The sequence below is a fragment of the Hemitrygon akajei genome, chromosome 25 (genome assembly GCF_048418815.1).
Source record: "Hemitrygon akajei chromosome 25, sHemAka1.3, whole genome shotgun sequence".
Lineage (NCBI taxonomy): Eukaryota > Metazoa > Chordata > Chondrichthyes > Myliobatiformes > Dasyatidae > Hemitrygon > Hemitrygon akajei.
This window is the reverse complement of record NC_133148.1, coordinates 27493792-27507683: the sequence shown is the minus strand read 5'-3', so window position 1 is coordinate 27507683 and position 13892 is coordinate 27493792. Positions and strand designations below refer to the sequence as shown.

The window sequence follows — 13892 nt, the reverse complement described above, 5'->3', positions numbered from 1 at the left end:
GTGTGATGGGACGGTGTGGAGGGAGATTCACTCTGTGTCTGACCCCGGGAGTGTGTGATGGGATGGTGTGGAGGGGGTTTCATTGTGTTGTTTCTCCTTCCCGCCGCTCTAGGATCACACTCGGGAACCAACTGGATGGAATCCACCTTCTCGACCCCGACGTTGTTGCTCGCTTTAAGAAGCGTTACCCTGACGGAGTTATCACCAAGTGTAAGATGGTGTGAGCTGTTTCCCGTGGGAGAGTGCACCGTGCAGAAGCACTGCTGACACCAGGGCAAGGGTGAATTGTCTGCTGTGGCAGGTAATCCCACGGCTGCCATCTCTGTCCTCGCCTCGATGCTCACAGTGTCGAGCAATAAACTTTACTTCAGTGGGCAAACTCTCAATGGCCGCATCTTCCTGCATGGCTTCCTCCTACGGCACAGCGCACCCTCCTCACCATTCCTACCACAGTGTGGAGTTCCCTCCTCACCGTCCCTACCACGATGTGGAGTTCCCTCCTCACCGTCTCTCCCACGGTGTGGATTTCCCTCCTCACCATCCTTCCCACGTTGTGGAGTTCCCTCCTCACCGTCCCTACCGCAGTGTGGAGTTCCCTCCTCACCATCCCTACTACCATGTGGAGTTCCCTCCTCACCGTCCCTCCCACGGTGTGGATTTCCCTCCTCACCGTCCCTACCGCGGTGTGGAGTTCCCTCCTCACCGTCCCTACCGCGGTGTGGAGTTCCCTCCTCACCGTCCCTACCGCGGTGTGGAGTTCCCTCCTCACCGTCCCTACCGCGGTGTGGAGTTCCCTCCTCACCGTCCCTACCGCGGTGTGGAGTTCCCTCCTCACCGTCCCTACCGCAGTGTGGAGTTCCCTCCTCACCGTCCCTACTACCATGTGGAGTTCCCTCCTCACCGTCCCTCCCACGGTGTGGATTTCCCTCCTCACCGTCCCTACCGCGGTGTGGAGTTCCCTCCTCACCGTCCCTACCGCGGTGTGGAGTTCCCTCCTCACCGTCCCTACCGCGGTGTGGAGTTCCCTCCTCACCGTCCCTACCGCGGTGTGGAGTTCCCTCCTCACCGTCCCTACCACGATGTGGAGTTCCCTCCTTATCGTCTCTCCCACGGTGTGGATTTCCCTCCTCACTGTCCCTACCGCAGTGTGGAGTTCCCTTCTCAGCATTCTCTCCTACAGTGCCGCGCTCCCTCTTCAATACCCAGTGATGGGGCGTGGGAATCGTGCACGGTACAGTAGGGTGGCTCTGACACAGCAGATACGGAGGTAGGGACAGCGTACGGTACTCCCAGTGTGGTTCCTGCCCTGCAATACGGAGACGGGAACCGTGCACAGTGCTGCTGGTGTGGCTCTAACTCAGAGATAACTGATCCGGCCCGCATGAAGCTGCATTTTGCTCAATCCGGCCTGTGACCTAAAATGAGTTTGACACCTCTGCTCTGAAGTGACCAGTGTTCAAGGTTGGGGCAGTTCCCGGTGATACAGCCAATCAGGATGCTCTCAGTTGTGCCCCTGTAGAAGGCCTTGAGGATTTGGGGGCCCACGCTGAGCTTCTTCAGTTGCCTGAGGTGGAAGAGACATTGTTGTGCTTTTTTTTGCCACACAGCCGGTGTGTACAGTCCAGGTGAGATCATCGGTGATGTGTATACCGAGGAACTTGAAACTACTCACCCTCTCAACTGCAGACCCATCGATGTTAATCAGGCCGAGCCTGTCTCTGTTCCTTCTATAATCCACGAACAACTCTTTTGTTTGTTTGGACATTGAGGGAGAGGTTGTTATCCTGGCATCACTGTGTCAGAGTGTCAACCTCTCCTCTGTAGGCTGTCTCATCACTGCTAGAAATAGGCCGATCAAAGTCGTGTCACCTGCGAATCCGATCAGCAGATTGGAGCTGTGTGTGGCAGCACAGTCGTGGGTGTAAAGGGAGTAGAGAGGGGACTCAGATCACAAACCTGGGGGGCTCCTGTGTTGAGGGTCAGAGGTCCTTACCACCTGTCAGCGATCCAGTAGGAAGTCTAGGATCCAGCTGCACAAAACGGGGTGCAGGCCGAGGTCTCTGAGCTTCCTGTCAAGTCTGCAGGGAATTATGGTGTTGAACGCTGAACTGTATTCTAATGGTGCACAAGTGTGGGGCTGTCCCAGGGGATACAGAGAGCAGATGTCACATTGAGAAAGGCTGTTGTTTTTGTTGAAGATGAACCGGCCCCAGGCCCTGGGCGTGGCTGCAGGGTTCCGCAGTATGCTGGTGAGGGGGAGAGAACTGTCCACCTTTATGAGAGTTCACATTCAGGGTGGAAAGTTCCCGCCCCTGCTTGCTCACTGGCTCGCTCTTCCTGAGGGACATCTGTCTATTGACTGTTGTCTCTCAGTCTCCCTCGGAGGGAAGATCTGTGCACTGAACTCTATATGTATTTGAAATTTATTTATTATGTTTAGTTCTGCTCAGTCTTTTGTACTACTGTGTACGTGGGTCTTCCGATCGTGAGAAGACTATGACGAACTCCTCGTCGTTGTGGGGTCAGTCCCTGTCGCCTGGGCCACGTGGGGAAATGACTTTGCTGACATCTGCATCCACAATCCCTACCAGCAATGTGGCCTCCCTGGCAGACTTTTTTGTTTTCACCACCACTGCCACGAGTGGGTGGGAGAGGTGAGGACAGGACCTGTGGGTCTTGGTGTCCCTTTCACCTGGGAGGGAGTCTGGGAGTCCTCACTAATTTATATTTAACGATGCTAACTTTCCTCTTCGCGATGCGAAGTCTTTAACTCGCCACAGAAGCAAAATAAAAGTCTGAAAGACTGGTGGCTGTGTGTTTTCATGATAGGAGCTCGGGCTGGGGGCCTCGGGTGTGGACTCGATCAATTCTCCCCCTGTTGAAGGTGGAGGATGGATTGTGGGGAGGGAGAGTGAAGAGATGGGATCATCCTAACACAAGACATCCTGCAGGTGCAGGAATTGTAGAGTGCTTTCTGTCCGTTACGCTGGTGTTTAGGGCAGCAGTGAAGGTCCTCCATCTCTGTTGGCATTTGGGACTTCCATCAGCTCAGTCTTCACTACTGTCAGCCATGCAAGTTCTGGGCGGGGTCTCGGGAATACCGTCACACTCAGACGTAGAAGGATTCTTCATTGCTCTTTCTGTAGGTTTTGTTTGACCAGTCAGGGTTGTTAGCCTGAACAGATTTTCCCCAGACCTGGAGGATTGATAGATAGATAGATAGATAGATAGATACTTTATTCATCCCCATGGGGAAATTCAACTTTTTTCCAATGTCCCATACACTTGTTGTAGCAAAACTAATTACATACAATACTTAACTCAGTAAAAAAATATGATATGCATCTAAATCACTATCTCAAAAAGCATTAATAATAGCTTTTAAAAAGTTCTTAAGTCCTGGCGGTAGAATTGTAAAGCCTAATGGCATTGGGGAGTATTGACCTCTTCATCCTGTCTGAGGAGCATTGCATCGATAGTAACCTGTCGCTGAAACTGCTTCTCTGTCTCTGGATGGTGCTATGTAGAAGATGTTCAGAGTTATCCATAATTGACCGTAGCCTACTCAGCGCCCTTCGCTCAGCTACCGATGTTAAACTCTCCAGTACTTTGCCCACGACAGAGCCCGCCTTCCTTACCAGCTTATTTAGACGTGAGGCGTCCCTCTTCTTAATGCTTCCTCCCCAACACGCCACCACAAAGAAGAGGGCGCTCTCCACAACTGACCTATAGAACATCTTCAGCATCTCACTACAGACATTGAATGACGCCAACCTTCTTAGGAAGTACAGTCGACTCTGTGCCTTCCTGCACAAGGCATCTGTGTTGGCAGTCCAGTCTAGCTTCTCGTCTAACTGTACTCCCAGATACTTGTAGGTCTTAACCTGCTCCACACATTCTCCATTAATGATCACTGGCTCCATATGAGGCCTAGATCTCCTAAAGTCCACCACCATCTCCTTGGTCTTGGTGGGTCACTCTTAGTCTGGCCTCTACCCTTTGACCTGTTTGGCACTGCTGACCCTACCAAGAGCCAAAGCATAGAGCCCTGACTCCAGCCAGCATAGCTGTCCAAGGTCATTGAGGCATACAAGCCTCCAAACCCTACGCCAAGGTTGTGGCCCTCTTGGAGGGGAATCCAGCGTTACACTTGAGGAACTTGGTAAGTCAGGTAGCATCTATGGAGAGGAATAAACATAGAATAGTACAGCACAGTACAGGCCCTTCGGCCCACAAGGGGACAACATTCACCTCCCTCCAATCCTCCAGTACCATTCCGTGGACAACGAGGACATAAAGATCCTAGCCAGAGGTTCAGCAATCTCTTCCCTTGCCTCGTGGAGCAGCCTGAGGAATATTCTTTCAGACCCCGGGGACTTATCCGTCCTAATGTATTTTAACAACTCCAACACCTCCTCTCCCTTAATATCAACATACCCCAGAACATCAACCTCACTCATATTGTCGCATCCTGAAAAGATAATGTTTCAGGATGTGAACCTCTATGATGTCCAAAGCATCAGCTCGTTATTCCTCTCCACCGATGCTGCCTGACTACTGAGTTCCTCCAGCATTTTGTGTGGGGCAATCCTCTTTCTCCACCTTTGGCCCACTCGTCACCTCTGGTCTCTACATCCCATCCGATCTGGATTATCCCCACCTTCACTGGTGTCCTCTGTTGAAGCGAGTCGCCGGAAGGAGGTGAGTCCTCTTCCAAATGCCCACGGCCATCTGACGGAGAGCATTTGCACTGCTGGCGTCCGGATGCACGGGCAGCTCCTTAAAAACCCTGGTTGGACCACAAAGTTGTAGGGTTTGGAGGCTTACATGCCTCAATGTCCCGGAGAGCGATGTTGGCTGGAGTCAGGGCTTTATGCTCTAGCTCTTGGTGGGGTCACCCATGCCAAAGAGGACAAAGGGCAGAGGCCAGTGATCCACCAGTCCTCCAGGTTCGGGGGTTCAGCTCAGGGCTAACAACCCTGACTAGTCACTAAAGTAAAATTGGTACAGAAACAGCAATAAAGGATCCTGCATCTGAGTGTGACAGTATTCCTGAATCTCCACCCAGGACTTGCAGGACTGTAGTGAAAACAGAGAGGAAACAGTTTAAAAAGGGCAAGGAATCTGCAGAAGTTTTTGATTCGGAGCAAGAAGGCAGCGGGAGAGCACCTGAGGATTTCCAGCGGGAAGACATTTTGAGTTCTCGGGGGAAGAGAGAGGCCAGACTGCGCAGGCGCATGACGTCAGCGTGTTGAGTGCGAACAGTTTAAAAAGAAGGCAGCCATATCCAGTGGGCAGCAGAGTGAGAGGGCTTTGGCGGTAACGGGACGAGGTGAGGCAGTTGTTGATTGTAAAAGGAGGTAGTATGTGTGTGAGGCCAGTTTTCTGTGGTCGGTGTCAGATGTGGGAGGTACTTGAGTCTCCCAGCGTCCCGGACAGCCACATCTGCACCCGGTGCATCGAGATGCAACTCCTAAGGGTCCGTGTTAGGGAACTGGAGCTGCAGCTCAATGACCTTCATCTGGTCAGAGAGAGTGAGGAGGTGATAGAGAGGAGTTACAGACAGGTAGTCACTCCGGGGCCACAGGGGACAGAGAAATGGGTCACAGTCAGGAGAGGGAAGGGGAAGAATCAGGTACTAGAGAGTACCCCTGTGGCTGTACCCCTTTTTTTTATTATTGATTTTTTAATACATTTTCGACAACACTACAAATAAAAAAAACCAAAACAAAGTAGAAAATTAATACAGTGTAAGATAAACATACAATAGTAATATAATACAAAATAAGATCATTGAGAAAGCACCCAAATTGAAGTCATGTAAAGTTAGTATTCTGCCCAAGCCCCACAAAAAAAACTCCAGACCAACCAAAACAAAATGTAGAAAATATAAATCAGAACATTCAAACCCCCAAAACTGTAAATACACTTGAAAACAGAAGATAATAATGCCTACTACCAAAAAAAAGAGCTGAAAGCAAGGGACTGAAAAAAAACTTAATTAAGAGGAAAATTATGAAAATACTCAATAAAAGGTCCCCAGACCTTATGAAACTTTATATCCGAATTAAGAATTGAATAATGGATTTTTTCAAAGTCTAAACAGGACATGATATCGTTAAGCCATTGAGCATGTGTGGGTGGGGCAACATCTCTCCATCTAAGGAGGATTAGACGTCTAGCCAGGAGAGAAGCAAAAGATAATATTCGACATTTAGTCGAACTGAAGCGTATATCTGTCTCAATCAAGAAACCAAACAGAGCAATTAAAGGGTTAGGTTCTAAGAGGCGGCAGGACATAGATACAGCAATTTGATCCGCGATAAAACTTTGACCAAAGTCAAATTTTTCTAAAACCGCAAAGAGGTAGTTCCACTCTATACGATCAAATGCTTTCTCCGCATCGAGAGAAATAACGCATTCAGGAATCCCAGTTGAAGGTGAATATAAAATATTAAATAAACGTCGTATGTTAAAAAAAGGAAGACGGTTTTTAATAAAACCAGTTTGATCATCAGAAATAATGGAGGGTATAACAGTCTCTAATCTATGAGCCAAGACTTTGGCCAAGATTTTAACATCAACATTAAGCAAAGAGATTGGCCTGTACGAGGAACACTCTGCTGGGTCTTTACCCTTTTTTAATAAAAGAATAATACATGCCTCATTAAATGAGGATGGCAATTTACCATAGTTAAACGAGTCAGATAGTACTGAGGGTAACTGAGGAGAAAGGAGTGAAGAGAATGATTTATAAAATTCTACGGGGAACCCATCAGGTCCAGGAGATTTGCCTGAAGACAGTGCAGAAATTGCAAAAGATATTTCTTCTGATGATATTGGCTCATTAAGTTTTGCTTTAAAATCAGATGAAAGCGAAGGAATATTCAGAGTATTTAAGAAAAGATCAACAGAAATATTCTCATTCAGAGATTCAGAGGAATAAAGCCGAGAGTAAAAATTTTTAAATACGTCATTGATTTCTGAGTGATCCGATGTAATATCCCCATCTCCGTCTGGATCTTTGTGATATGTTGTTTAGCTTTAGAACGCCTCAACTGATTAACTAGAAATTTACCAGATTTGTCACCGTGAATATAAAAGCGACTCTTACTTTCAAGAAGTTGACTTTCAACAGGTTGAGTAGAAAGAAGGTCAAATTTAGTTTGAAGTTCTACACGCTTCATATATAATTCAGGGTTCTTAGTTTGAGCATACAATTGATCTAATTCTTTAATCTGATTAATTAGGTCTAATCGATCTATACGGGACTTTCTATTAAAATTTGCTGTATATGAGATTATTTGACCCCTCAAATATGCTTTCATGGCATCCCAGACAATCTGGGATGACATTTCAGATGACGTATTAGTGTTTAAATAAAAAGTTATCTGATCCTTAATAAATTTTAGAAAATCATTGTCCGATAATAAAGTCGGGTTAAAACGCCAATGTTTATTCCTCTGAGGGAGACCAGGAAAATTTAGAGACAAAGTAATTGGAGCATGATCAGAAATCAGTATACTCTGATAGTCACAAGAATGGACAAATGAAATAAGTTGATTATCAATTAAAAAATAGTCAATTCTAGTAAAGGTATGGTGAACATGTGAAAGAAAGGAATAATCTCTCAGTAGGATGAAGGAAATGCCATATATCAGAGATACCATAATTAGAAAGAAAAGAGTGAATAGCTAAAGCAGATTTAGTAGGTGATCTAGTAACAGGGGACGATCGATCCAAACTGGGATCTAACCAGCAATTAAAGTCGCCACCAGGATAAGAGAATATGAATTTAAATCTGGTAATGAGGAGAAAAAACATTCAAAAAAATTAACATCGTCAAAATTGGGAGCATACAGGTTTGCTAGTACAACTTTAGTATTATATAATTTACCAGAAACGATAATAAAATGGCCATTTGTGTCAGTTATCTTATTATGGAGTTCAAAAGGAATATTTGAATGAATAAGGATGGAACCCCCCCCCCCCCCAGCTTTGGCCGGGAAGGATGAATGAAAATGCTGACCCACCCACTTTGACAAAAGCAGAGAATTATCAAAACTACGAATATGAGTTTCTTGAAGGAAAGCAATGTCAGCTTTGAGTTGCTTAATATGGGAGAAGACCTTCCTTCTTTTAACAGGATGATTCAATCCCTTTACATTCCAGCTCACAAATTTTAGTGTATTAACCATTATCAATTGTTAGTACATAAAAGGTAGTAGGCATATATAAAATCAAACATTGCAATAACAGTCTGGGAGCAAAAATGTAAACATAAATCAGTAAAATCAGGGCAGAAACATGTCCTGAATAACAAGGGAAAACAGAAAAAACAGTAAATAATGTTGGAACTAGAGAAGCCACCCCACCCTCGCAACCCAAAACTAGATGGCTACCCCAAAAAGCAGCTAGCTCTACAAAAAAAAAGTTACCCCAAAAATAACTTCCAGTTCCGTATCATTGACATAGGCTCCGTATAGATAATATAGCAAATACTAGCTAATTTATGCACTAGAGAGCAAAATTACAAATAGGAACAACTTCATCAGAAAAGGTATAAAACTTAATACAAAAAAAAACTAACCTACCTGTGAGAAACTATGAAAAATTGAAAGGAAAAAATAAAAGGGGGGGAAGGGGGAAATTATAAATTTAAAGAGAATACATATCAGCCGTTTTTTAAAAAAGGCAAATCTTTTACCGTAAATCAACAGGGAGGCCTTCAATAAGAAACTCCAAGCCTCCAAAACAAATTAAGACCAATTGTAGTTCTCTATAGTTAAAGTTATTCAGAAGTAGAATAAATTACACAAGTAAAATCTAAAGTCCACAGGGAAACATTAAATTTAAATCATCTATTTAAGAAAATCGCACCAAGTCCAGGGAGAGACCAACTAGAACCCTTAGAATCTCAATAGTTAATGACTGAATTATTCAAGTAGAGTCTGAGTTCGCAAAAAAAACTTTAATTCAAGAAGTACTTATCAGCCATTTTAGAAAATCAAACCGGGTCCGAAGAAGCCAAGATGGTTGGAAGATTTCCAACAAACAACTCAGCCTCCTTCACTGATTTAAACCACTTATATTCTCCAGTAGTAAGCGTAATTCGAAGATCGGCTGGGTTACAAAGAGAAGGTTTGAATCCACGATCACAAAGCACTTTCATTACGCCTTTGAACTCAACACGCATCTTCAGAACCTGGGGGGCATAATCTTCCACGAAACGAATAGTTGTATTTTGAAAAGTCAAAGTACCTCTTCGCCGTGCCTCCATAATCAAACGGTTTTTCACCTGATATCGATGAAAACATAATATAATTGGCCATGGTCTAGAACCCAAAATGGCACGAGGAACATAAATCCTGTGAGCCCTTTCTAGTTCAGGTAGAGTCGGGAGAAATTCTTTCCCGAAAATCTCACAGAGAAAAGAAGAAAAAAATTCAACGGAAGAGCCCTTTTCGATGGCCTCCGACAAACCGAGAATTCGCAGATTGCAGCATCTGCTCTGATTTTCGAGATCCGCCATTTTGGAAGTAAGTTTACTGTTTTTTTCCGTTAGGTTGGAGCAGAGAGTTTCTAGATGTTGAACACGGCGTTCTAAATCTTCAGAGGTTAGGTCGATGCGAGATAGATGTTCAGCATGGTCATCCACTCTGGCATTAATCTGATCCAATTTTGACTCCAGCTGACTGATAGAAGCTCTAAATTCAGTCTTGATATCCGTTAGAGTATCTCGTCGATGCTGTTCCAGGATAGAGAGAATCTCAGCCGACAGAGCCGTGGAAGTTTCTTTTCTCCCGAGTTTAGTACTTTTTGTAGTCATTATAAGATAGACGTATTCGCAGGCAGATAAAAGAAAGCAAATAAAATAACGAACTAAGGTTTAAAAAGGGAGACACATAGTGCGAAAATAGGAAGTATAACGGAGCAAAAGTTTGAAGCGACTAAACAATCGCCAACTTACCGGAAGTCGGCTGTACCCCTTGACAATAAGTACTCCTGTTTCAGTACTGTTGGGAGGGACAGCCTACCTGGGGGAAGCGATAGTGGCCATGCCTCTGGCACAGAGTCTGGCCCTGTGGCTCAAAAGGGTAGGGAAAGGAAGAGGAAGGCAGTAGTGATAGGGGACTCTATAGTCAGGGGGTCAGACAGGCGGTTCTGTGGATGCAGGAAAGAAACTCGAATGGTAGTTTGCCTCCCAGGTGCCAGGGTCCGGGATGTTTCTGATCGCGTCCAAGATATCCTGCGGTGGGAGGGAGAACAGCCAGAGGTTGTGGTACATATTGGTACCGATGACATAGGTAGGAAAAGGGACGAGGTCCTGAAAGAAGACTACAGGGAGTTAGGAAGGAAGTTGAAAAGCAGGACCTCAAAGGTAGTAATCTCGGGATGTTGCCACGCAACATTGAGAATAGGAATAGGATGAGATGGAGGATAAATGCGTGGCTGAGGAATTGGAGCAGGCGGCAGGGATTCAGATTTCTGGATCATTGGGACCTCTTTTGGGGCGGGTGTGACCTGTACAAAAAAGGACAGGTTGCACTTGAATCCCAGGGGGACCAATATCCTGGCAGGCAGGTTTGATAGAGCTGTTGGGGAGGGTTTAAACTAATTTGGTAAGGGGGTGGGAATCAGAATGTGAATGCAGGTATTAAGGTAGAAGGACAAGGGCATGATGCTGAGAGAGTTCTGAGTTGATGAGGAAGGACAGGCAGGGGACAGAACTTAACTGTAGCCTGTTAAAGGGGTTGAAATGTGTCTATTTCAATACTAGGAGTATTAGGAACAAGGAGGATGAACTTTGAGCATGGATTAGTATGTGGAACTACGATGTTGTGGCCATTACTGAAACTTGGTTGGAGGAAGGGCAGGATTGGGTGATGCGGGTCCTGGGGTTCAGGTGTTTTAAAATGAATAGGATGGGAGGTAGAAAAGGTGGGGGGAGTGGCATTGCTGGTCAGGGATAGTATCACTGCTATAGAAAGGGAGGACGCTGCAGAAGGAGTGTCCATGAAGTCAGTCTGGGTGGAAGTCAGAAATAGGAAGGGATCAATCACTGTGCTGGAAGTAATCTATAGGCCCCCAAATAGCCCTCAGGACACCGAGGAGCAGATAAATAGGCAGATTTTAGAATGGCGCAGGAAATACAGGGTAGTAGTTATGGGTGATTTCAACTTCCCTCATAATGACTGGCACCTCCTGAGTGCAAGGGGGATAGATGGGGCTGAATTTGTCAGGTGTGTTCAAGAAGGATTCCTGACACGATATGTGGACCGGATGACAAGAGGAGAGGCTATACTGGATCTAGTTCTGGGTAATGAACCTGATCCGGTGACAGGCCTCTTGGTGGGGGAGCATTTTGGTGAGAGTGACCACAACTTCCTTAGCTTCACCATAGCTATGGAAAGGGATAGAATCAGATGATTTTAATAATCAGCACAATAGGCAGCGATTCAAACAGAGAGAGGAGAAATGGGCTAAAAATTCTATATCTGAATGCACGAAGTGTCAGAAATAAGGCGGATGAGCTTGAAGCTCAGGTGCGAATGGGTAACTATGATGTTGGGTTAACGGAGACATGGCTGCAGGGAGATCAGACCTGGGAAATTAATGTACAAGGGTATACGTGCTATCGTAGGGACAGAAATGTGGGCAGAGGGGGTGGGGTGGCCCTGTTGGTGAGGAATGACATTCAGTCCTTTGCAAGGGGGGGACATAGGGTCAGGAGAAGTAGAGTCTGTGTGGATAGAACTGAGGAACAGTAAGGGCAAAAGGACCCAAATGGGTGTTGTCTACAGGCCACCAAACAGTAGCATGGATATTGGGCGCAAGTTGAATAGGGAGTTAACATTGGCATGTGGCAAAGGTAATGTCGCAGTAGTTATGGGGGATTTCAACATGCAGGTGAACTGGGAGAATCGGGTTGGTGCTGGACCACAGGATAGGGAGTTTGTAGAGTGCCTACGGGATGCATTCTTGGAACAGCTTGTACGAGAGCTGTTCTCAGGGACAAGACTATTCTGGATTTAGTGTTATGTAATGAACAGGATTTGATAAGCGATCTTGAAGTAAAGGAGCCATTAGGAGGTAGTGATCATAATATGGTAAGTTTTTATCTGCAATTTGAGAAGGATAAGGGCAGCTTGGAGGTGTCAGTGTTACAGTTGAACAGGGGAAACTATGGAGCCATGAGGGAGGAGCTGGCCAAAGTTGACTGGACGGATGGCCTAGCAGAAAAGACAGTGGAACAGCAATGGCAGGTATTCTTGGGAATAATGCACAAGGTGCAAAATCAGTTCATCCCCCAGAGAAGGAAGGATTCAAAGGGGGGAAAGGGGCCACAGTGGTTGACAAAGGAAGTCAGAGATTGCATAGCATTAAAAAAAAAGGAAGTATGACAGAGCGAAGGTGAGTGGGAGGACAGATGATTGGGAAGTTTTTAAGGAACAACAGAACTTAACTAAAAAGGCAATACAGGGAGAGAAAATGAGGTACGAACGCAAGCTAGCCAGGAATATAAAGGAAGATAGCAAAAGCTTTTTTAGGTATGTGAAGAGAAAGAAGATAGTTAAGAACAATGTTGGGCCCTTGAAGAATGAATTGGGTGAAATTGTTTTTGGAAACAGAGAAATGGCAGAAGAATTTAATGAGTACTTTAGATCTGTTTTCACTAAGGAAGACACAAGCAATCTCCCAGATGTATGGATGGGCCAAGGACATAGGGTAACAGAGGAAATGAAACAGATTGACATTAGGAAGGAAACGGTGATGAGCAGACTCATGGGACTGAAGGCTGACAAATCCCCAGGTCCAGATGGTCTGCATCCTAGGGTACTAAAGGAGGTGGCCCTGGAAATTGCGGATGCATTGGTAATCATTTTCCAATGTTCCTTAGATTCAGGATCAGTTCCTGAGGATTGGAGAATGGCTAATGTTATCCCACTTTTTAAGAAAGGAGGGAGGGAGAAAAGAGAGAACTATCGACCTGTCAGCCTGACATCAGTGGTGGGGAAGATGCTGGAGTCCATTATTAAGGATGAAATAGTGGCATATCCAGATAGCAGTGATAGGATTGGGCCGAGCCAGCATGGATTTACCAAGGGTAAATCATGCTTGACTAATCTGTTGGAGTTTTTTAAGGATGTAACCAGGAAGTTAGACAAGGGAGATCCAGTGGATGTAGTGTACCTCGATTTTCAGAAGGCATTTGATAAGGTCCCACATAGGAGACTGGTGGGTAAAATCAAAGCTCTGGGCATCGGGGGGAAGACATTGACATGGATAGAAAACTGGTTGGCAGGTAGAAAGCAAAGGGTAGCGGTGAATGGGTGTTTCTCGGAATGGCAGGTGGTGACTAGTGGGGTGCCACAGGGCTCGGTATTGGGACCACAGCTGTTTACAATTTACATCAACGATTTAGATGAAGGCATTGAGAATAACATCGGCAAATTTGCTGATGATACTAAGCTGGGTGGCAGTGTGACATGTGATGAGGATGTTAGGAGAATTCAGGGTGACTTGGATAGGCTGGGTGAGTGGGCAGATACTTGGCAGATGACGTTTAATGTGAATAAGTGTGAGGTTATCCACTTTGGGAGTAAGAACAGGAAGGCAGATTATTATCTGAACGGTGTAGAGTTAGGTAAGGGAGAAATACAAAGAGATCTAGGAGTCCTTGTTCATCAGTCACTGAAGGTGAATGAGCAAGTGCAGCAGGCAATGAAGAAGGCTAATGGAATGTTGGCCTTTATTACAAAGGGAATTGAGTACAAGAGCAAGGAAATCCTCTTGCATTTGTACAGAGCCTTGGTGAGACCACACCTGGAGTATTGTGTACAATTTTGGTCTCCAGGGTTAAGGAAGGACATCCTGGCTGTAGAGGAAGT

At 45.6% G+C, this 13892-nt stretch overlaps 1 protein-coding gene across 6 annotated transcripts in view; it reads left to right on the top strand.

The window, feature by feature from the left end:
- The window catches only part of LOC140716474 (N(6)-adenosine-methyltransferase subunit METTL3-like), a 93748-nt gene that overhangs the window by 12163 nt on the left and 67693 nt on the right, over nt 1-13892 (top strand). For 3 of the 6 annotated variants that reach the window (XM_073029235.1, XM_073029234.1, XM_073029236.1), the window contains exon 2: nt 113-301. The exons of 1 other annotated variant lie outside the window; for it this stretch is intronic. The gene's annotated coding sequence lies outside the window, so the exon portion shown is untranslated. Of the gene's footprint in view, nt 1-112; nt 2810-13892 lie in introns of those variants that run through there. 2 more of the 6 variants (XR_012096302.1, XR_012096303.1) reach the window with 1 other exon arrangement.